This window comes from Berghia stephanieae, unplaced genomic scaffold (genome assembly GCF_034508935.2).
Source record: "Berghia stephanieae isolate SIO BIC M18660-M18661 unplaced genomic scaffold, UCSD_Bste_1.3 scaffold271, whole genome shotgun sequence".
NCBI lineage: Eukaryota > Metazoa > Mollusca > Gastropoda > Nudibranchia > Aeolidiidae > Berghia > Berghia stephanieae.
Window position 1 is genome coordinate 584 of NW_027623856.1, and position 22776 is coordinate 23359.

General features: G+C 34.7%; 2 long non-coding RNA genes across 3 annotated transcripts; one reads left to right on the plus strand and one right to left on the minus strand.

The window, feature by feature from the left end:
- Positions 1 to 7166: 7166 nt before the first annotated feature.
- Positions 7167 to 15613, minus strand: LOC144961506 (uncharacterized). Of its 2 annotated transcripts, XR_013643184.1 has the most exons (3): positions 15599 to 15613; positions 14352 to 14834; positions 7167 to 7214 (listed from the first exon to the last, which is right to left on the minus strand). It is a non-coding gene; the product is annotated as an uncharacterized LOC144961506 (long non-coding RNA). The 2 variants fall into 2 exon arrangements; XR_013643183.1 differs by lacking the exon at positions 15599 to 15613 and having other exon boundaries at positions 14352 to 14885.
- On the plus strand, positions 10488 to 11567 carry LOC144961505 (uncharacterized). Its single transcript, XR_013643182.1, has 3 exons — positions 10488 to 10582; positions 10979 to 11101; positions 11432 to 11567. It is a non-coding gene; the product is annotated as an uncharacterized LOC144961505 (long non-coding RNA).
- Positions 15614 to 22776: the final 7163 nt, after the last annotated feature.

The following is a 22776-nucleotide window of genomic DNA, read 5'->3' on the forward strand; positions in this document are numbered from 1 at the left end:
GTGTTAGACCTATCAGCTTTTATAATAAGTGGCTACGTGACAGAATGTAGAACGAAAAGTATTCACTAATTAGAAATTAATTCGAGGGAAGGCTATAAAAGGAAAGACGATCTAATATTAGAAGGTAAAGTTTATCTAAGCCTACCGAAATATAACTGGAGTGAGATGAATTCAGTTCTTAATAAAATAAAATTTAATAAGATAATTGTGAACAATCTTTACTGTGACACCCCCACCCACGTTTAAAATATACTCTTTAACCATTATGGGAAAGATAGATTTTACAAACGGAAGTAAATTTACTATCATGATACTCTAGCATTAATCCATTGTTATGATTTGTGCTACAATTAAATTATTTATTAACTAGACATGGAAATGTTTATATTAACGTAGGTATATGAATGGGCGACAATAACAATGAAAGATTGTGATTACAAATCATTGTGATGAACGACATGATGGCAATGTGATTACAAATCATTGTGATAAACAATAGTGATGGTAATGAAGCATGATTTAAGTCGATGATATGAAGGTAATTTTCTGAATGAAATGAATGAAAATGTAAATGGAATATTGACATTTCAATTATTAATCATAAATGAGTGAAAATTCATAACAATAATAGATAAAGAGAAGATTTCCCAAATCATGAATGGGTATGGTATATATATCCAAACAATACTCAATGTTACATTAAGTTGGGTCATCATGTTTACAAATAAAATTATCGAAATTGTGCGTTCTGATTTGGCATAGTTTGCGAGGTAACTAACAGTATGCATGGGAGGTTAAGTTATACCCTTCTCACGTCATTACACTAATCGAGAAAGTAGGTCGGCGTGAATATTTTCACAACCTGGTATGTGAGAGATACTGAAAGTGTAATTTTGCAAAAATAGACTCCACCTTAGTACTCTACTATTATTCATTTTGTTATTTCTTATGTACGTGAGTGGTTTATTGTCCGTTTCGACCACAAACTCTTTTAGCAGTAGATATCTGCTGAATGTCTTTAAAGCAAAGACGATGGCTAGTCCTTCACGCTCTATTACAGAGTATCGTGATTCTCTGTCCAATAATTTTCTGCTTGCATATAAGCAAGGCATTAGAGTTCCCTCATGCTCCTGTAATAGTACACCTGCGATGCCCTTATCAGACGCGTCAGTTCTTACAACAAATTCTTTTGATATGTCGGGTAATTTAAGAATTGGTTCTGAACAGAGTAATGCCTTTAATTGGTTAAAGCTATTCTGACACACTTCTGTCCAAACAATTTTGTTCGGTGACCCATTCTTTGTCAGATTTGTTAGCGGTGTCGCGATGTGCGCGAAGTTGTAAATGTATTTCCTGTAAAAATTTAGGAGCCCAAGTACTTTGCGTACTTCTTTTTTTGTCTTAGGTGGTTGCAATTGTGCGATTTTTGTTTGTTTTTCTGTCTCGGGTGTCTGTGTCCCATGACCAACGGTATGATTAATCCTGCATTTGAAGCTTCGATATTAGTAAACATAGGTTGCGACACTGTGTCTCTATCAAAATACTTTTTTAGCCTATTTGCATGGAATGTCTTTGTTGTGTTGTTAATTTGAATCTCGTAATTAACATTAGATTTTACTGCTGTTATTTTGAATGGTCCTTTCCATGTAGCTAAAAGTTTACTCGAGTCATCGGGTAAGAGTATTAGTACTTTGTCACCAATCTCAAATTTTCTTGATTTGCTTTTGCGATCAGAGTATTCCTTGTATTTCTCTGCTTTTTTGGTGACGGATTCCTGTGCTAGCTTACACGTGTCCTCTATTCTGTCTTTCAGGTTTCTTACATATTCGTAAGCAAACATAATTTCGTTATTGTCCTCCTCATTCCCTTTACAAATGTCGGCTACTATATTGATCGGGCCGCGAGGTGATCGTCCATACATCAACTCAAATGGGGAGTAGCCTGTAGATTCTTGGGGTATTTCTCTATATGCAAATAGGATTGCTGGTAAGTATCTGTCCCAATCATCTGGTTTTTCTGCTGACACTTTTCTTAACATATTCTTTAGAGTGCCATTAAATCTTTCACAAAGACCATTTGCTTGGGGGTGGTAGGGAGTTGTGAATGAGTGTTGGATTCCCATGAGTTTCATGGTTTCATGCATCATATGTGATGTAAATTGGGGTCCATTGTCCGACAGTATCTCATTTGGTATGCCTATTCTGGTAAAAATTGTCATCAATGCTTCAGCTATGTGATCCGATGTAGTTGATTTCAATGCTATCGCTTCTGGCCACCTGGTTGCGTAATCGACTAGTGTTAGTATGTGTGTATGGTTTCTATCTGATTTTGTTAAAGGGCCTATAATGTCAATTGCAACTTTTTGAAAAACTTTTTCAATAACTGGGGTTGTCTCTAATGGCAATCTCGGTATTCTGCCTTTTGCGACTCTTCTTTGGCATGTGTCACACGATTTCACATATTCTTGGACGTCTTTAGTAATTCCAGGCCATGTGAAATTCTCGGATATTCTCTTCAATGTGGAAGAGCTCCCAAGATGTCCAGAAGTTATTGAATCGTGCGCTATTCCAAGGATTTTGTTTCTGTAAATACTCGGCGTGACCAGTTGTTTAGCTATTTTGTTTCTTTTCCTATGTAACCTGAACAGAATATCTTTTTCAATGATGTATTCAACTTTTGATTTCGTTCCTTTGTTTGCGATATTGAAATATGAAGTTAAAGTCGGGTCCTTTTTCTGTTCTTCAATGAACCTGTTCCTGTCAAATTGTTGTGGTTCTAGAGAAATAGTCATTGGCTTCTCTGTTGTCTTAGTCATCTTTCTTGTTTCTGCTAGACAAGCTGTTTCTTGGGTTAATGACCATTCTTTTACATCTGTTGGGTTGTCTTTAAGACCTTTTATATTGCCAACAATAACATCAGCGACGGGGTTGGGAAGTATACAGCATTCCACTATTCCTGTATAGTATGGGGTTTCTATGTACACGTTAGCTGTTTCAAAGGTTTCGACTGTGCCACTGAATGTAATGCATTGTACCGTTTTTCCAGTTTTGTCTTCGTCATTGATCAAAGATGCTTTTATTCCTACTGTACTGCATCCTGTGTCTCTCAATATTTTGCAATCAGTTCCATTAGCTTTGCCTTCACAAAAAAATAGCGATCCTGATTTGTGAGTTTGTGTTAAAAGTGACATACCTTTCACGCAATACACATTTATATTTTCTCCTGACATTATTCGTGTCTGATTATTTACACTGGTTTGGAGTGATGCATTTGCAGTTTCTTTCGGATATCCCACGATTTTGTAACATTTGTCTGCTGTGTGGCCTTTCATTCCACAATATTGACATTTAATTATAGGTTTGTTGGTTTTCTTATACTCAGTATTATTGTCAGTGCTATTTCTTGTTTTGTTTTGATAGGGTCGGCTATGGTCTCTATTGAACTGTTTGTTCCATGGTTTGTTACTATGATCATCTTGTTTCACTTGCGTGTTCCGAGTGATTGATCGGCTCGTTCTATTTGAGTACTGAACTTTAGGTGTACCTGGACTCTGAGCAGCGGCAGCGTAGTATGGTTCCTTCAATGTTCTGCTAAGGGGTGTCAATGGATGTGCGCTGTTAAAGTTTTCTGCGTAGATTTTTAATTTGTCCAAGTTTTCTGGCTTTCTCTCTTTAAAGAATGCGACTAAATCTGGGTTGCAAGCTTGATAGATTCGATTCTTCAGCGTGAGATAGTAAAGGCCTGCAAAGTCGTCTTGTTTTACGTTTGCCAACTCAAGCCACCGATTTAGAAATTGAGTAATTCGGTTCACGAATGTATTAAAGTCTTCTCCACTTTCCGGTTTTGCAGTGTGAAACCTTTCCTGGTAACCATCTTCCGTTAATCTAAATCTTTTTAGTAGAGCGTCTTTAATTTTACCATAGTCATCTGCATCTTCAGTTGTTAAGGTATAGAAAACTTTTAGCGGTTCTCCGGATAAGCAGTTAATCAAGGCTGTGGCCCATTTGCTTTCTGGCCAACGATAACCTTTAGCCTGAACTTCGAATCGGTGTAAGAAGGATTCTAGACAGTCTGAGCGTTCATCGTATGTTGGCATGCGTGGAAGTTTCACGAAAAATTCATCACTATTATTATGTTTTCTTTCATGACCGGTTTTTGTTTTTTCAATTTCCAGCATCATTTGGGTCCTTTTGGTTTCTTCTTCTGCTAAAGCTATTTGTCTTTTTAGTTCCCTTTCTTGGACTCTTTCTTCTCGTTCTTCTCTACGTATTCTTTCTTCGTGTTCTTTTTCTTCTCTACGAATTCTTTCTTCGTGTTCTTTTTCTTCTCTACGAATTCTTTCTTCATTTTCTTCTCTACGAATTCTTTCTTCGTGTTCTTTTTCTTCTTTACGAATTCTTTCTTCATTTTCTTCTCTACGAATTCTTTCTTCATGTTCTTTTTCTTCTTTACGAATTCTTTCTTCATTTTCTTTTTCTTCTTTTACTTTCTCTTCGCACCATGAAAATATTCTTTCCTGGGGTATTTCTAAGTCCTTTGCGAGACTTAAGTATCTTTTATATGCTTCCATGTTGCAATAAATTAGTTACGATGTTTTATATATATTATATTGACAGGATACTGTTACTGACTGTTTTATTTATTTACACTTACTGGAATGAACTGTTCTATTTTTAGAAATCTCTCTCTCTTATTTCAACTTATTATGTATGTTGAATTTGATGCCTTTTATCGTTATATCTTATAAAGCAATGTGTCAATACAATGCGGAGTTATGACTTGAGTCAATAACAATGTGTCAATCGCGTGTACTCTAAACTATGTTACTACGAAAAATGTATCACCAATGTTTGTGACTCGTCGTTAGTTTGTGTACAATTATTCGCAATGACGCTAATATACTAGAGTGTGATAACAATAATAGGATGCCAAAATAATCCCAAGTTATCTATCACTAAATATAACACGACGGCTAGTAGACTCCTTTTATTATTATTTAGTTTTTAAAGACTCACTTTTCAGAACATAATATATAAGTGGTTTTCGGTAACAGTAATATGCCAAAAATGCATTTAAAACAAATCACTATGCAAAACAAATCACGATGTCTATAGTTACTATGTGATGCCCAACTCATGTAAAAGAGAATAATGAAGGATATATTTACCAACTCAGTTCGTGGCTGGGACCTCTCTCTTGTTCAATGGTTGTTCAACAATTGTAATTAGGCATTGAAGAGTGTTTAACAGTGATGTCTGAAATACAAAACAATAAAATATCGTAAGATTTACAATAGTTACAAAATGTGTTCACAACACTGAGTGATTGGATGATAGGTGAATGAATCGTTATGGAATGTAAACATATTGAAAACAATTCATGAATGAGGCAAACAACAAAATGAAATGAGTGATATAATAACAAAGTGGACAAGGAATGAATGAATGAATGAAAAACTGAGTGAATAAATGAATGAATGAATGGATAATGTATGAATGAAAGAATGAAGGGAGGAATAAATGTATGAATGATTGGATAAATGAGTGAATAAACGAATGAATGGATGAATGAATGAATGAATGAATGAATGAATGAATAAATGAATGAACAATGAATGAATGAATGATTTATAAATGAATAAATGGATGAAGGAATGAATCAATAAAATGCTATTCAATTTGAATGAAGAAATAAAAAAAAAATTAATCCTGTAAATAGGGAGTTCAATTAAAATATGATCAAGTGGGGCAATTAAGAGTTTTACAATTTAAACTTTAAAGTTAGATGAAATAGATATAAGTAACTAAATAAATTCAATTCTTTATATGTGTCCCCTCCAAAATGTCATGGTCTCAAGTGAGTAAAGAGCTACTCGACTATGCATAAAGATCTATGTAGAATGAGGCCCCAGAATTTACTAGTTACTATAAATGAAAAACAATTAACGATTTGTTTACAATGAAATAAAAATAATGATGAAATTTAATTAAAAGAGATAAACAGTGATCGTGGCAGTTACAAATAGAGATATGAATATTTTACGTAACTTATGATAATATGTCAGGTTCATAAGTTTACGTTTCCAGGCAGTTGATGGGCTTGGATGATCTATTCCTCTGATAACAGGATTGGACTCGTAAAATTCCGCTTCCAGGCAATTGGAAAGAGGTTATAGTGTAGTACAGCGGGCTTGGGTTTGATCCTTGAAGATTATACAATCAAAGTTAAAAGCTCCGGCGTCTTAATGGTGTAGATATAATATCTACAAAGTCCCAAAAGATAAAAATCTTCCAGTATATATATAGGAATAGAGCGACTGGCCGTCCGGCATAGATTGTGGAGAGAAAGTGAGTGTAGAGTGTTAGACCTATCAGCTTTTATAATAAGTGGCTACGTGACAGAATGTAGAACGAAAAGTATTCACTAATTAGAAATTAATTCGAGGGAAGGCTATAAAAGGAAAGACGATCTAATATTAGAAGGTAAAGTTTATCTAAGCCTACCGAAATATAACTGGAGTGAGATGAATTCAGTTCTTAATAAAATAAAATTTAATAAGATAATTGTGAACAATCTTTACTGTGTTGATCGTTCCGCACACCTGCTTCCAATCGAAAGTAGATCTTTTATTTTCAAAATGGTACTCCACGCCTGTCCGAGTACTGCGAGGAATGACAATGTCTTTAATAATTTAGTTGATGAGGAATTACATCATATTTAGCTTGGATTTGACGAGTAATCTATACTTATTTTATAATTGATGTCATGTACTTTATATCATGTTTTTGCATATCAATGATGTATTGACAGGGTACCAAATGCCTTGCTATTGGCCATGTTTAGCTCTTATTATGTATAGTATTGTATTAAAAAGTAAAATATATGAAAGAACATATCAAAGTGCTGCTGGTTTACACATCTCTCTCTCTCTCTCTCTCTCTCTCTCTCTCTCTCTCTCTCTCTCTCTCTATCTATCTATCTATCTAACTCTCTCTCTCACACACACACACACACACACGCACACATATATATAAAACAGAGAGCAACTTGGAATGGGAAAATAAATATAAGGGGGACTATGACATAGCAAAAGTTATCTCTTTACCCTAGATGAGCGGTCAGAAGACCTCATCCAGAAAGTATTATTTGAGGTATTAGCTACTTACGACATTATCCGAGGCCGCATCACTGATAGCAACGGTCATAGCGACGAACTGTTTCGTGGAGGAACAAGAAAAAAGTTTATATATATATATATATATATATATATATATATATATATATATATATATATATATATATATATGTGTGTGTGTGTGTGTGTGTGCATGTGTGTGTGGGTGTTTGTGAGTGTGTGTGTGTCGCGTGTTCAATTACTTTCAGGCAACCAAATATGCTAACAGTGGAGATTTATTTCATGGATGGTGGTGGTTGGGACGGTGGTATCTGGAATATTTTCTCCAACGACACCCTTGTCTAATTAACATTCTCTTAGAGCCCACGGAGCTGGAATGTATCCCAGTTTTTGTAGGGTTAAACAAGATTATATCAATTGTTTGTCACCCTTTGGAACAGGATGTGTCAGTCGCAAAGCACTTTATATCAGATATATAAGACCCGGTGTAATTCGTGGTTCAAGGTGGAGATTAAAGTGTATTTTTAAAAAAATAGTTATAATGCTCCGATCACGTGGACGTTTTACATAGGCGGTTACCTTCACCCGTAGAATCGTCATTTAATTTAGTTTAATATAATAGAGGTTTGTAAATCTTAGGGTTTTCCAGTTACATAATAAATGTTAATAAACTGCGTTAAGTAATGGGTCTTATAGTTGTCTAAAAATATAACCTTCACAATAAAATTATAAGCAATGAATAAGAAAATAAAAGTTCTAGTCCACTACTCATAAATATGGCTGACCAAAAGCAATAACACAGACGCCGTGCTGTTCTATGGAGGGAATATTCAAAGCCATTAGCCTGGCCTGTTATTTACCGACGTTCTGTGTTGTGTGTAGCTGATGTGGAGGGTCGCCTTTCAACCATAAACGAATCTCTATCTACAGGAATTGAATCACATTCTTTTTTAAGCATGCAATTATGACTGCTTTGCTAAAAAGAAAAGGAAATATTTCCCCCGAAGAATTGAACAAATTTCGTCTCGTTTCCAATTTACTCTTTCTCTCAAAAATCCATGAAAAAGAGGTTGCGAGGCAACTTAAAAGACATTTACTTACATTTGATCTTTAAGAACCTCATCAATCTGCCTACAGACAGTACCACAATACCGAAACTACCCTTGTCAAGATTAATAATGATCTTTGTGCTGGCCAAATTTCCATCTTAGCGCTGTTTGATCTAAACGCAGCCTTTGGCACCATAGATCACTCTATATTAATTACACGTTTGTCAAAGACATTTGGAGGATCAGGTATCGCCTTAGTTATAGACTAGAAACAACTGGCCTAGACAGCCAATGGTCCTCCGTCCTTAGGGAAATTCCACCCATAAATAAACAAAATAACAACCTGTGAGATCATATTCATTTTTATAAAACCATTTTTCAGTACATTTTGAAAGGTAACAGTTATGATTCAATTCCTGCCCACCTTCCCCCCCCCCCCCTTTCCCATATAATTATTTGCTCTGTTTCTGAACATTTTTGTTCATTTAATCGATGTGGTTGGGGGGGGGGCGTCTGATGATGTATTCTATGTTCGAAAGAGAATTTCTGTTATGTTCCCCTTGATATTATTTTTTTGCTGTGAATGTCATGAGAAAGAGTAGGTTTTTTGGCTTTGATTGTTCTATTTTTGAGCGACATTCTTATGGACTTAACCGACATATAGTAATCTATACCATAATTATATCAGTTTTTTCCCCTATACCATAACAGTTCTCTCTCTCTCTCTCTCTCTCTCTCTCTCTCTCTCTCTCTCTCTCTCTCTCTCTCTCTCTCTTCGTTGTTTGGCTTTGTTTATTTTCTGTCCTGTTCCTGAACGTTATTGTTAAATGAATTAATTACATCATTAATTCGCTTTTTTCTGTGTTTCTAAGCAATATCTTTAAAAATCATTTGACGATAGGGAAATGGGGTATTACTATATGCAGCATTTCATAGAAATAAAATAATAGAAAATATTTTACAATTGCAATATTCTAAGGGAAGGGATAAAATGGCGCCTACGGGAATCGATCACAAATCGTCGACTAAGTCAATCCTTTAGTCATCTAACCAATTTGGCCAATCAAACCTTTTGAATGATGACATATCGATGGCCTGTTGATCAAACCTCTGAAGTAGTGTTTTTGCCAATCCGCTGATCGAACCTCTGATGGCAACTTCAGAGAGAAGCCCGCCCGCCCTCTTACTCTTTTGTTTCATGATGATCAAATCTCTGGCTGATGTTAGTTAAGAGCTTTAATCATCTGGTTTTTATATTTCAAGGTAGACGGAGAAGTATTGCGCTATCCTCTGTAAGGTGATCGAAATACGTCTTGTAAATAATGTATAACTGGTTTTCGTGGGTTAATAAAATTGTGACCCATCGTCTCCAAGTGGTATTATGTCGGGATGAAGGTAGATGTTGATTTTATAGCCACACATATCAAACTTGGGGTTCGCTTCTTTTCATTATAGTGGGGAACAAATACTATTTCTTGAATTGCAAAAGATTTCTAAGTTCTTTTGTCTCATTCTTTTATTTCTAAAATTTAATTTCGAGATCACGTTTATCCCGACATAATACCGTTTTGAGACGGTGGGTAACATTCGTGTTTACAATTGTAACTTGCATAATTTGTTTTACAATTTATGGTGTTGTATTGACATCTAAAGGCCTAGCATGTTAAAACATTATAATCATTTTGAGCAGCAATAAATACCACAGCTACTGAATAATCTTTCTAAAGACACTTTGCGAACGGGAATCAAACCCATTATTTCCCGGAGGCCTCATTTGTAATCGCAAAGACAATGTACGGAAAAAGAGATTGAATTTAAAAATACCCCGACCACCCGTTCTCCCCCATCACGATTTTTTTAAAAAAAATAAAACTTTCTCCGCCGCCGAGAATATGGAACGATTCTGTCCTTGAAATTTATTAGACAACAGGTAGGTGGTGTATGACATGATCATGACAGTCAGCCAATGGCATGCTTATATCACGTCGTCATTATGACACGTCGATGTTATCCTGATATGGTGCCACCTTTAAACCCCTACTCCTTCCTACCACACAAAAACATGGTACGATTTGTATTCGCGCTACCCGCATCAAATCATTTGTTTTACTACTTTATTATTGATGCAGTGAAGGTATATTAATGACACTACATTTACAAGCGTTCACATAGGCATAGCTATAGCTCTGATTCAAATTCCAAGAATCCAAGAAAAAAGGATAGAATCAAACACGTTTCCTCTTCAAAGAGGAAGAATGATGGCGGACATGACAAAACAAAAAGCTTCGCCAGATAGCCTTTCACCTGCATTAAAGAGATTAATGATTGGAACCTCCAACTCAGCCATGCTAGAGACCGATCTTGATTTATATTCAATACCGGCTACACCATATTACAGGTGAGGCGGACAATACTATTAGAGGTATAAAACATTTTTCAATCAATCCTTATTTAAAAAAAAACAAAAAAACTAGTTAAATGGTTTCTGTGCAGTGAGAACATCGTTGGCAAATATATGTACGTATCTAAAATGTATAATCTCAATTGCTAATCAAGAACGATTTATAGTAACATTGTTATACGAATTAATGATTCAGTTCTGAATTAAAAAGTCAAATATAACACAGTTCGTTAGTGAAACAGTTCCGAATATTCATTTATCAAATGCCCTACCTAATTTAATTTTCTGATTATCTAATTCATGCCCTTGGTAAATTATGACTATGATAAGAATCGGTTCGATAACATACTGATTTTATTGGATAGAATGCTTGTTTTCTTGTTCCTCAACCAGACTTCGAAATACAAGCTCAAACTGACCAGAATGATCGACCTCAACAAACTTTCCTCAACACAATAAATGAACAACTATCGGACAGCATTGAGCCAAACACTTCACATAAAACTGTTGATCAAGGTATTGACAATTTGTTTCCATAAATTATAGAAGACTTATAGTCTTTCAGTTTTATCCTTTTTTTGTTGTTGTGTTTCTTTTGTTTTGTTTTATGCTTGTAAGACAAATTGATCTAGCTATTTCAAGTATTTTAATCTAAACTGCGCACATCTTTTTCCTTCCTGGTAACTGGTTTTAGTAATGTGATTATAAGTCTTTGCGTAATGCATAAAAAAGTACATAAAGAATACAAGTAGAATTGCATACGGGTGCTAGATGATAAATATGTACTAAACTGATTATAATCATCATTCAAAAGGCTTCATATTGTCAATGTTACTTATTTCTCAGATCAAACAATCCAAGACGACTCAGAAATGATTGAACACAGAGAGCGATGCCTTTCCTTCAAATAGGCCTAACAATGAAGAAGTTGTGGAGACACTACGGACATTTCAAACAATAATCACTTGGATACGACAGATAACCAAATAGTAAAACTGATGACAAACAAAAAAGACAAGCCGGAAAATCTTATGTTGGAAGAAAATAGGATTCATCAAAGAAATGCATATATATTGAAAAGGAAGCGAATGTATTGGAAGAAAGATGTTATTGCAAGGGAATAGAAACGAAGTGTATCGAAGTAACAGAGGAAGACAGACAGCATATTTTTCATTTCTTTTGAATTAAATTACAGACTTGGGAAGAAAAGCGCATCTTTATCAAGACATATCCGCTGGTCGGAAAATTCTGTTAAGAGAAGATCGGGTTAAAAATATTTTTTCAAACTAAATGGAGTAAGGAATCAGTATGTAACAAAATATTTTTGAACACACTCTCACTAACTGACAGGACTGGTCGGAGCTGGTGCCTGAAAGATGCAACGCAAAAGCCACGAAAAGAAGCGATCCCAACACTGTGATACAGAAAACACATTGTGTTGATCTGTTTTCCTCCCACTATTATCGGAAATCGAAAACAAATTGTACGTGGAACGCGTATTCAGGTCTTATATAGACATTTACAAAGCGTATAAGATAAATGCTCCGAGTATGGCGTCACATCTATTTGTTGACCTTTTTACGCAGCTTTTTGAAAAAAAAAATAACATGGCTTTATTTAAGCCAAGAAAAGATAAATACGATGAATGCGTCAAACACGAAAGTGGAAACTTGATGAAATGGCATGGAATTCTCATCGCTGAAAATGGGAGACAGCTTGGAGTAAAAAAGAAAAGGATAAAGCTCAAGGAGCAACAGATACGTTATTGATCTCAATGGACCTACATGCTGTTTTATTATCTCCATAGATTCAAGCCTCTGCACTTTACTGACTAAGTTGACAGTTCACAATTTCACGATATTTGATATGGGAAGTTCTGAAGTGGATTGCTGTGTTTGGCATGAAGTAGCGGGAGGGCTGACCGCTAACGAGTTTTGTAGTTGTCTCTACAACTACATATGCGCAAAATTAATTGCTGGTATTTACAACAATTTAATAATCTACAGCGATGGATGCATCTATCAAAATAGGAACAAGACGATGTAAAAAATGTTGAGCTTTTTTGCAAGGAAGTATGGCGTTACAGTCGAACAAAATTATTTAGAGAACGGACATACTCAGATGGAGTGTGACTCCATCATTGCAGCGATTGAAAGACAGTTGACGAAAAATCGCAGACCTTGTGACATTTTCACACCATCTGACTAAATTACAATTATACAAATCTCTCGCAAGAATGAAGACACGACTCCATACAAGGTATATTACTTCACACACACACACACACACACACACATATATATATATATATATATATATATATATATATATATATATATATATATATGACTTCTTCCAGTCATTTGTTGAAGTAACACCCTTAACGTCAATCAGTCCAGGAAAGATGGTAGAAGAACCAACTGTTACTGACCTAAGAGCCCTTCGTTGTGAACCATATGGAAATATCCTGTTTAAACTGAACCACCCTGAAATCTGGAATCTGCTTCCCCGATCAAGGAGTGATGGAAGAGCAACTTATCATGACCAGCCAAAGCAGCTTTACGCCAGTGAGAAGAAGATCACTACAACTATCTACAACATGATAAAACCAACTTTGCCAAAAGATGTACATGGATTTTACGACAATTTGCTACACTGGTTGGATTCTTACAAATATGATTGTACTTGATTTGTAACTTACCTGGTAATAATAATGAAATATATCTATTGTGTTCATAGTTAATTTTGCATTCATTGGATAACGCAGATTGAATTGAACCAGTAAATTTAAAAATTAATAAAAAGTAATGAATAAAGCATAAATTGAAATGAAAGATTAAAAAAAATATTAATTAATAAGTAAGTGAAAAGAAAAGAAATTGATTCCAAGCAAAAAACATTTTGTTCTTATGGTAACAAAAGACCGATGATATACATTTTTCAATTTTGCTGAAACTTTGTCTGAGGTCAAAACTTATGATTGCAATAATGTTCAACATTTACAAGTTGTTCTCAATCTACAATGTTTGTTAAAATTTTTAAAATAATAATAATAATATAATAATAATAATAATAATAATAATAATAATAATAATAATAATAATAATAATAATATTAATAATAATAAATATTATAATAATAATAATAATAATAATAATAATAATGACACTGACAACTCGTACAATTCATTACAAAGTATTAAGAAAAGTATTTAGATCAGAGGATAGCCAATAAGTAGCAGCTCTCCTTTATCTCAAAACCCGTTGATCAAACCTCGGAAGTGATATCGGATGATAGATCGTCGTGAATACGCCGGGCGCGAAACTCTTATGTCGACATCAGAGCGTTGATCAACGGATTCGCGAAAACGCTACTTCAGAGGTTTGATCATCGGGCCGTCGATATGTAATACATACACAGCAGGCCACCGCTCGACTGAATAGTTGTCTAAGTAATTATTTTTAAAATCTTACATTTATATTTTAACATCATTTTTTTACATCTGTCTATGTAAATTATAAAATTATTCCGTGTATCGAAAATGTATGAAAGTAAATCAGAGCGAACTTTTTTTTGTTTTAAAATAATTACAAACGATTATTTACAGACAGATTGTGTAAAATTCGGCTCACCGAAACACATTCTCATTCAAAGACTAACAAGCAAATTAATTATGAATGTATCCATAAACCTTCACAACATTATTATTATTATTAAACATTAACCAAAAATTGAGAAACATCAAATAAAATAAAGAAACTCTTACCAGAATTAGAACGTTGAAAATGTTCATTTTGATGAATAGAAATAGCACGATTGAATTCACAGCTGCAATGGTCGTCCGTTGAACACAAATGAATTCAAACCTGAGATGGGGGTTATTATAGATGTAAATGTAACACATTCAATCCCACGTGTTTCTACAAACAAGGCCAAAGTATAAAAAAAAAAACTAAAATACAGTCGTACCTCCATAACCCGGATTCATATAATCCTCTTCCTAATATTGAAAGTTGCTGTTGGCTGGGCACCCCTTGTAAAGTACTTTGAACACGTTTAGAGAATATTGTGCTATACAAATGCTCATGTTGTATTCTTTTGGTATTCGTAGTCCTAGTAGTAGTAATAGTTGTAGTTGTGGTTGTTTCACATTATCTGTCAATTCCAGGTGCCAATTAACATCTGAGTTGAGTAGGCATATAAAGTTATGCAATGATTAAATACACTTTTCTTATGAATAATGATCCATCTAAACACAGACCTTATACGTACAATCACTGTGAATGATGATGATGATGATGATGACGATGATGATGATGATGATGATGATGAGAGGAGGAGGAGGAGGAGGAGGAAAGAGGAGGAGGAGGAACAGGAGGTGGAGGAGGTTGAGGAGGATGATGATGATGCTTATCCATTTTGTGAATTATTTACCTGGTAAATAGTTATATAACAAACAAGTAGCAACAGGTGTTTTTCCTTTCAAACGTCCTCCTATCTGATGCAATATTACTCTATCTCTCTCTCTCTCTCTCTCTCTCTCTCTCTCTCTCTCTCTCTCTCTCTCTCTCTCTCTCTCTCTCTCTCTCTCTCTCTCTCTAAACCCCTTTTAAAAAATCTGAATTGACAATAGAAGGACACGTTAGCTCTTTTCGGCAAATCGTCATAGTAGACAAAACTATGAAAAACGTAATGAAAAAAGACCAATAAATCGTAGGTAGACTCAATTCAAACAAGGAAAGCTTTTCTCAGTTTTTTTTTCACTGTAACAATTGTTGTTCATCTTTATTTATCCCTTTATAAAAACCAAAAGGGGGCGTTATAAACCAAATGCTTATGACTAGATAACACATTCTAGAACAGTGTCACAATTTTAAAACAGTGGTTTAAGTTTGACGTCATTCAACTCTCGTTATTGTTTTCAATTAACCATTTTTATGAGTAGTCATCACTAAATTGGTTTAATGAGAATATATACATTTTAAGGTTACACGCAGTTCTGTGTGTCGGTACCTTATACCCGGCTGTCGACATGTTTTGAGTGTTTTGGATAAACGAATAACATCAATATATTCTAACGTCATCAAGTGTGTTGTCCTTTGATAATTTCAATATCACTGGCTGATGGCCTTTTGTAACATATGCCCATTATACACAGGGAAGCGCAAACAAGATAATGTTTGTCTCAATGTTTCTCGCTTCACCAACACAAATTTGCATAATTTATAAACCGCTGTGCATCATACATTGGCATATCGTCTTTCTTTTAACAAATATTTTTCCCATAGTTTTATAAAACTTCAACAATGGAATAATTAAAATTGTCCAAATCATCAAATACGTGAGTTTTCACAAATCTTTCACTTAATCACAATTTGGCAATTAGGGACTCATCTAAACTCATGTTAATTCGATGTTTAAAAAATCGGGCAAAAATGAAATGAAAGCCTTTTGTCAGTGTCGGGCAGATTGGCCTGAAATGAGAATATTCCGATTTGCATTCAAATATCGTGACAATTGAAATTTTAAGCTTGATTCAACTAAACTAAATGAGCTTTTCTGGTATTGTTTTTGTTTTGGCTAGCTCAATGCACACTAATTGTGCTTAAAGATCTTTATATTGGCCCAAGCCAACAACAACGTTTAACATGTAGAACAAGACCTGTGAGGCGCAATTAATTAATTTTTCTTTGACAGTGATACAATGCTGTAACAGGCCAGGTCTTACGTCTGAGTGAGGTGAGGGAAATGCTGTCCAAGTATTCACATTGTTGCCACTCAGAGAGAAAATTCGAAAGAAGAATCGTAAAAAAAAGAATTCTTGCGTTATTATAAAGCAATATCCACTTAACGACGTGTTCAAGGCACTATACAAGAGCTCCCGAGCCAACAACAACACTTAAAATGGACCAAAAGACTGTTAGGTGATATTACATTCTTCCCCGACAGAGACAACGCTGGTAACGGCCAGATACTCTTTGATACTGTTTATGGTGGGACAATCTGTGTAATGGCTTTTTCAAGGCACTAGATCGTAACATTGCACACCAATATCATACAAATGATTACTGATTGTGACGAGACATGGGTGAAGTGACAACCAAGATCCGATGAGCAGGATTGTTTCAGCAGATCTATCGAAGCAAATGGTCGAAATACACAGCAACAGGTCATTTATACACAACCCTAAGCATAAGCTCGTGGCAGGTGACGGGCAACTGGAGCTATTCTTTCAGATGACGAGCCATAAATGCGGGGGGGGGAGGGGGGTGTACTCGTTTTATTACTATGACACAAATGTCATTTCATAGATCATTAAACAGAAAGCATAATGTAACTGGATAGCCTGCGGCTACAATGGCAACCCGGATGGTTTTTTTTATTCTATGTATCATAAAGTGTTTACTTTCGTCTGACTCGCTTAATGCGTGGGGGGGGGGACTATAATATAGTAGTTGAAATAGTATATAGTATTAGTAGTCGTAGTAGTAGTAGTAGTATACTATTATATACTATAACTACTACTACTTACTATACTACTACTACTCTACTACTATTTCAACTACTAATATTTTCATCCCCCCCCCCACCCCATTTAAGCGATCGAGACTAAAAGTAAACACTTTCTTGATACAATGATAAAAAAAACCATCCGGGTTTGCCATTGTGCCGCAGGCTATCAGTACATTATGCTTTCTTTTTTAATTGATCTATGATATGACATTTGCGTCATAGTAATAACGATTACACCCCCTCCCCCCCCGCATTTATGGCTGTCATCTGAAAGAATAGCACAGTTGCCCGTACCTTCCCCCGAGCTTTATTCTTAGGGTTGTGATAAATGACGTGTTCTGTGTATTTCGACCATTTGCTTCGAATAGATCTGTGAACACTCCTGCTCTTCGGACTTGGTTGTCACTTTCACCCAATGTCTCGTCAAATCAGTAATCATTGCTATGATATTTGTGTGCAATGTTACGATCTAGTCTTGAAAAAAGCCCTTTTACACAGATTGTCCACATAAACAGGTATCAAATGAGTATCTGGCCGTTACCAGCGTTGTCTCTGTCGGGGAAGAATGAATTCACCTAACAGTCTTTTGCCATTTTAAGTGTTGTTGTTGGCTCGGGAGCTCTTGTATAGTGCCTTGAACACGTCGTTAAGTGGATATTGCTTTATAATAACGCAAGAATTCTTTTTTTTAGATTCTTCTTTCGAATTTTCTCTCTGAGTGGAACAATGTGAATACTTGGACAGCATTTCCCTCACCTCACTCAGACGTAAGACCTGGCCTGTTACAGCATTGTATCACTGTCAAAGAAAAATTATTAATTGCGCCTCACAGGTCTTGTTCTACATGTTAAACGTTGTTGGTTGGCTTGGGCCATATAAAGATCTTTAAGCACAATTAGTGTGCATTGAGTAGCCAAAACAAAAACAATACCAGAAAAGCTCATTTAGTTTAGTTGAATCAAGCTTAAAATTTCAATTGTCACGATATTTGAATGCAAATCGGAATATTCTATTTCAGGCCAATCTGCCGGACACTGACAAAAGGGGTTTCATTTCATTTTTGCCCGATTTTTTAAACATGAATTAACATGAGTTTAGATGAGTCCCTAATTGCCAATTTTGATTAAGTGAAAGATTTGTGAAAACTCACGTATTTGTGATTGGACAATTTTAATTATTCCATTGTTGAAGTTTTATAAAACTATGGGAAAATATTTTTAAAAAGAAAGACGATAAAGCCAATGTATGATGCACAGCGTTTATAAATTATGCAAATTTGTGTTGGTGAAGCGAAAAAACATTGAGACAAACATTATCTTTTTTGCGCTTCTGTGTATAATGGGCAGATGTTACAAAAGGCCATCAGCCAGTGATATTGAAATTATCAAAGGACAACACACTTGATGACGTTAGAATAATTGATGTATTCGTTTATCCCAAAACACTCAAAACATGTCGACAGCCGGGTATAGGTACCGACACACAGAACTGCGTGTAACCTATAAATGTATATATTCTCATTAAACCAATTTAGTGATGACTACTCATAAAAATGGTTAATTGAAAACAATAACGAGAGTTGAATGACGTCAAACTTAAACCACTGTTTTAAAATTGTGACACTGTTCTAGAATGTGTTATCTAGTCATAAGCATTTGGTTTATAACGCCCCTTTTGGTTTTATAAAGGGATAAATAAAGATGAACAACAATTGTTACAGTGAAAAAAAAACTAAGACAAGCTTTCCTTGTTTGAATTGAGTCTCCCTACGATTTATGGTCTTTTTTCATTACGTTTTTCATAGTTTTGTCTACTATGACGATTTGCCGAAAAGAGCTAACGTGTCCTTCTATTGTCAATTCAGATTTTTTTAAAAGGGGTTTTAGTAGAGAGAGAGCGACGAGAGAGAGAGAGAGAGAGAGAGAGAGAGAGAGAGAGAGAGAGACAGAGAGAGAGAGAGAGAGAGAGATAGAGTAATATTGCATCAGAATGAGGACTTTTTGAAAGGAAAAAAAAACCTGTTGCTACTTGTTTGTTATATAACTATTTACCAGGTAAATAATTCACAAAATGGATAGCATCATCATCATCCCCCTCAACCTCCTCCACCTCCTGTTCCTCCTCCTCCACTCACCTCCTCCTCCTCCTCCTCACTCATCATCATCCATCATCATCGTCATCATCATCATCATCTTCATTCACATGATTGTAGTATAAGGTCTGTGTTTAGATGGATCATTATTCATAAGAAAAGTGTATTTAATCATTGCATAACTTTATATGCCTACTCAACTCAGATGTTAATTGGCACTGGAATTGACAGATAATGTGAAACAACCACAACTACAACTATTACTACTACTAGGACTACGAATCCCAAAGAGAATACAACATGAGCATTTGTATAGCACAATATTCTCTAACGGGTTCAAAGTACTTTACAGGGGTGCCAGCCAACAGCAACTTTCAATATTAGGAAGGATTATATGAATCCGGGTTATGGGGGTACGACGGGTATTTTAGTTTTTTTTTTTATACTTTGGCTTGTTTGTAGAAACACGTGGGATTGAATGTGTTACATTTAAAATCTATAATAACCCCCATCTCAGGTTTGAATTCATTTGTGTTCAACGGACGCCCATTGCAGTGTGAATTCAATCGTGCTATTTCTATTCATCAAAATTGAACATTTTCAACTTTCTAATTTGGTAAGAGTTTCTTTTTATTTTATTTGATGTTTCTCAATTTTTGGTTAATGTTTATAATAATAATAATGTTGTGAAGGTTTATGGATACATTCATAATTAATTTGCTTGTTAGTCTTTGAATGAGAATGTGTTTCGGTGAGCCGAATTTTACACAATCGTCTGTAAATAATCGTTTGTAATTATTTAAAACAAAAAAAAGTTCGCTTGATTTACTTTCATACATTTCGATACACGGAATAATTTTATAATTTACATAGACAGATGTAAAAAAATGATGTTAAATTAATGTAAGATTTTAAAAATAATTACTTAGACAACTATTCAGTCGAGCGGTGGCCTGCTGTGTATGTATTACATATGACGGCCCGATGATCAAACTCTGAAGTAGCGTTTTCGCGAATCCGTTGATCACGCTTGATGTCGACATAAGAGTTTCGCGCCGGCGTATTCACGACGATCTATCATCCGATATCACTTCCGAGGTTTGATCAACGGGTTTTGAGATAAAGGAGAGCTGCTACTTATTGGCTATCTCTGATCTAAATACTTTTCTTAATATTTGTAATGAATTGTACGAGTTGTCAGTGTCATTATTTATTTATTATTATTATTATTATATATATTTTTATTATTATTAATATTATTATATTATTATTATTATTATTTTCTTATTATTATTATTATTTATTATTATTATTATTATTATTATTTAAAAATTTTAACAAACATTGTAGATTGAGAAACAACTTGTAAATGTTGAACATTATTGCAATCATAAGTTTTGACCTCAGACAAGTTTCAGCAAAATTGAAAATGTATATCATCGGTCTTTTGTTCCATAAGAACAAATGTTTTTTGCTTGGAATCAATTTTTTTCTTTTCACATTACTTATTAATTAATATTTTTTTTAATCTTTCATTTCAATTTATGCTTTATTCATTACTTTTTATTAATTTTTAAATTTACTGGTTCAATTCAATCTGCGTTATCCAATGAATGCAAAAAATTAACTATGAAGACATAGATATTCTTATTATTATTACCAGGTAAGTTACAAATCAAGTACAATCATATTTGTAAGAATCCAACCAGTGTAGCAAATTGTCGTCGTAAAATCATGTACATCTTTGGGAAAGTTGGTTTTATATGTTGTAGATAGTTGTAGTGATACTTTTTCGCACTGGGGTAAAGCTGCTTTGGCTGGTCATGTAAGTTGCTTTTTCCATCACTCCTTGATCGGGGGAAACAGATTCCAGATTTCAGGGTGGTTCAGTTTTTAAACAGGATATTTCCATATGGTTCACAACGAAGGGCTCTTAGGTCAGTAACAGTTGGTTCTTTACCATCTTTCCTGGACTGATTGACGTTAAGGGTGTTACTTCAACAAAAGACTGGAAAAAAGTCTATATATATATATATATATATATTTTTATATATATATATATATATATATAATGTGGTGTGTGGTGTGTGTTTGTGTGAAGTAATATACCTTGTATGGAGGGCGTGTCTTCAATTCTTGCGAGAGATTTGTATAATTGTAATTTAGTCAGATGGTGTGAAAATGTCAAGGTCTGCGATTTTTCGTCAACTGTCTTTTCAATCGCTGCAATGATGGAGTCACACTCCATCTGAGTATGTCCCTTCTCTAAATAAATTTTTTTCGACTGTAACGCCATACTTCCTTGCAAAAAGCTCAACATTTTTTACATTCGTCTTGTTCCTATTTTGTATAGATGCATCCATCGCTGTAGATTATTAATTGTTGTAAATACAGCAAATTTTTGGCCCCCTAGGGTTTTGTAAGGCAAACTACAAAACTCGTTAGCGGTCGCCCTCCGCTACTTATGCAAAACCAGCATCCACTTAAAAAATTTCCCCATATCAAATATCGTGAAATTGTGAACTGTCCCCCTTGTCAGTAAATTTGCGAGGCTTAAATTTATGGAGATAAAAACCCGCATGTAGGTCCATTGAGATCAATAACGTATCTGTTGCCCCTTGGTTTTTTTCCTTTTTTTTTTTACCCAAGCTGTCCCCCATTTTCAGGGATGGATTCCATCCCCTTTCTTCAAGTTCCTTTTGGTGTTTGACGCATTCCCGTTTTTATCTTTTTTTGGTTAAATAAGCATGTTTTTTTTTTTTTCAAAGCGCAAAAAAAAGGTCAACAAATAAAAGTGCCCCATACGGAGATTTATTTTACGCTTGTAATGTCTATATAGACTGAATACGGGGGTCACTTTAAAAATTTTTTTTTCGATTCGATAATGTGGGAGGAAAAAAGATCAACACAATGTGTTTTCTTATACAGTTTTGGGGATCGCTTCTTTTCGTGGCTTTGCTTTGCATCTTTCGGGACCAGTCGACCAGTCCTGTAGTTAGTGAGGGTGTTTAAAAAAAATTTTTTTGTTACTATAAATTTTTACTCTTTTTAGTTTGAAAAAAATTTTTACCGTTTTCTTAACAAAATTTTTTCCGACAGGGTATGTCTTGTTTAAGAGCGCTTTTCTTCCCAAGTCTGTAATTTTTTCAAAAGAAAAAAAAAATATGCGTCTGTCTTCCTGTTATTCGATACACTTCGTTTCATTCCCTTATAACTCTTTTTTCCCCAATAATTGTTTCCTTTTCTATTTGCTTTCTTTGATGAATCTATTTTCCCAATAAATTTTCCGGTTGTTTTTTTTTTGTCATCAGTTTTCTTTGGTTTATTGTCTTCAAGTGATTTTTGTTTAAATGCCCGGGTTGTCTCCACAATTTTCATTGTTGGCCCCTTTTGAGGAAAGGATCGCCTCTGTTTTCATATTTTGGTTTTTTGGTGTTTGTTGGAAATAAAAAACATTGTTGAGCTTTTAAATGAGAAAAAATTGTTTAGTAATATTTTATCTAGCCCCGTAGCAATTTATTGTATTTTTTGTATTTTTTTTGCATTACGAAAGACTTATAATCAATTTTACTAAAATTTCGGAAGG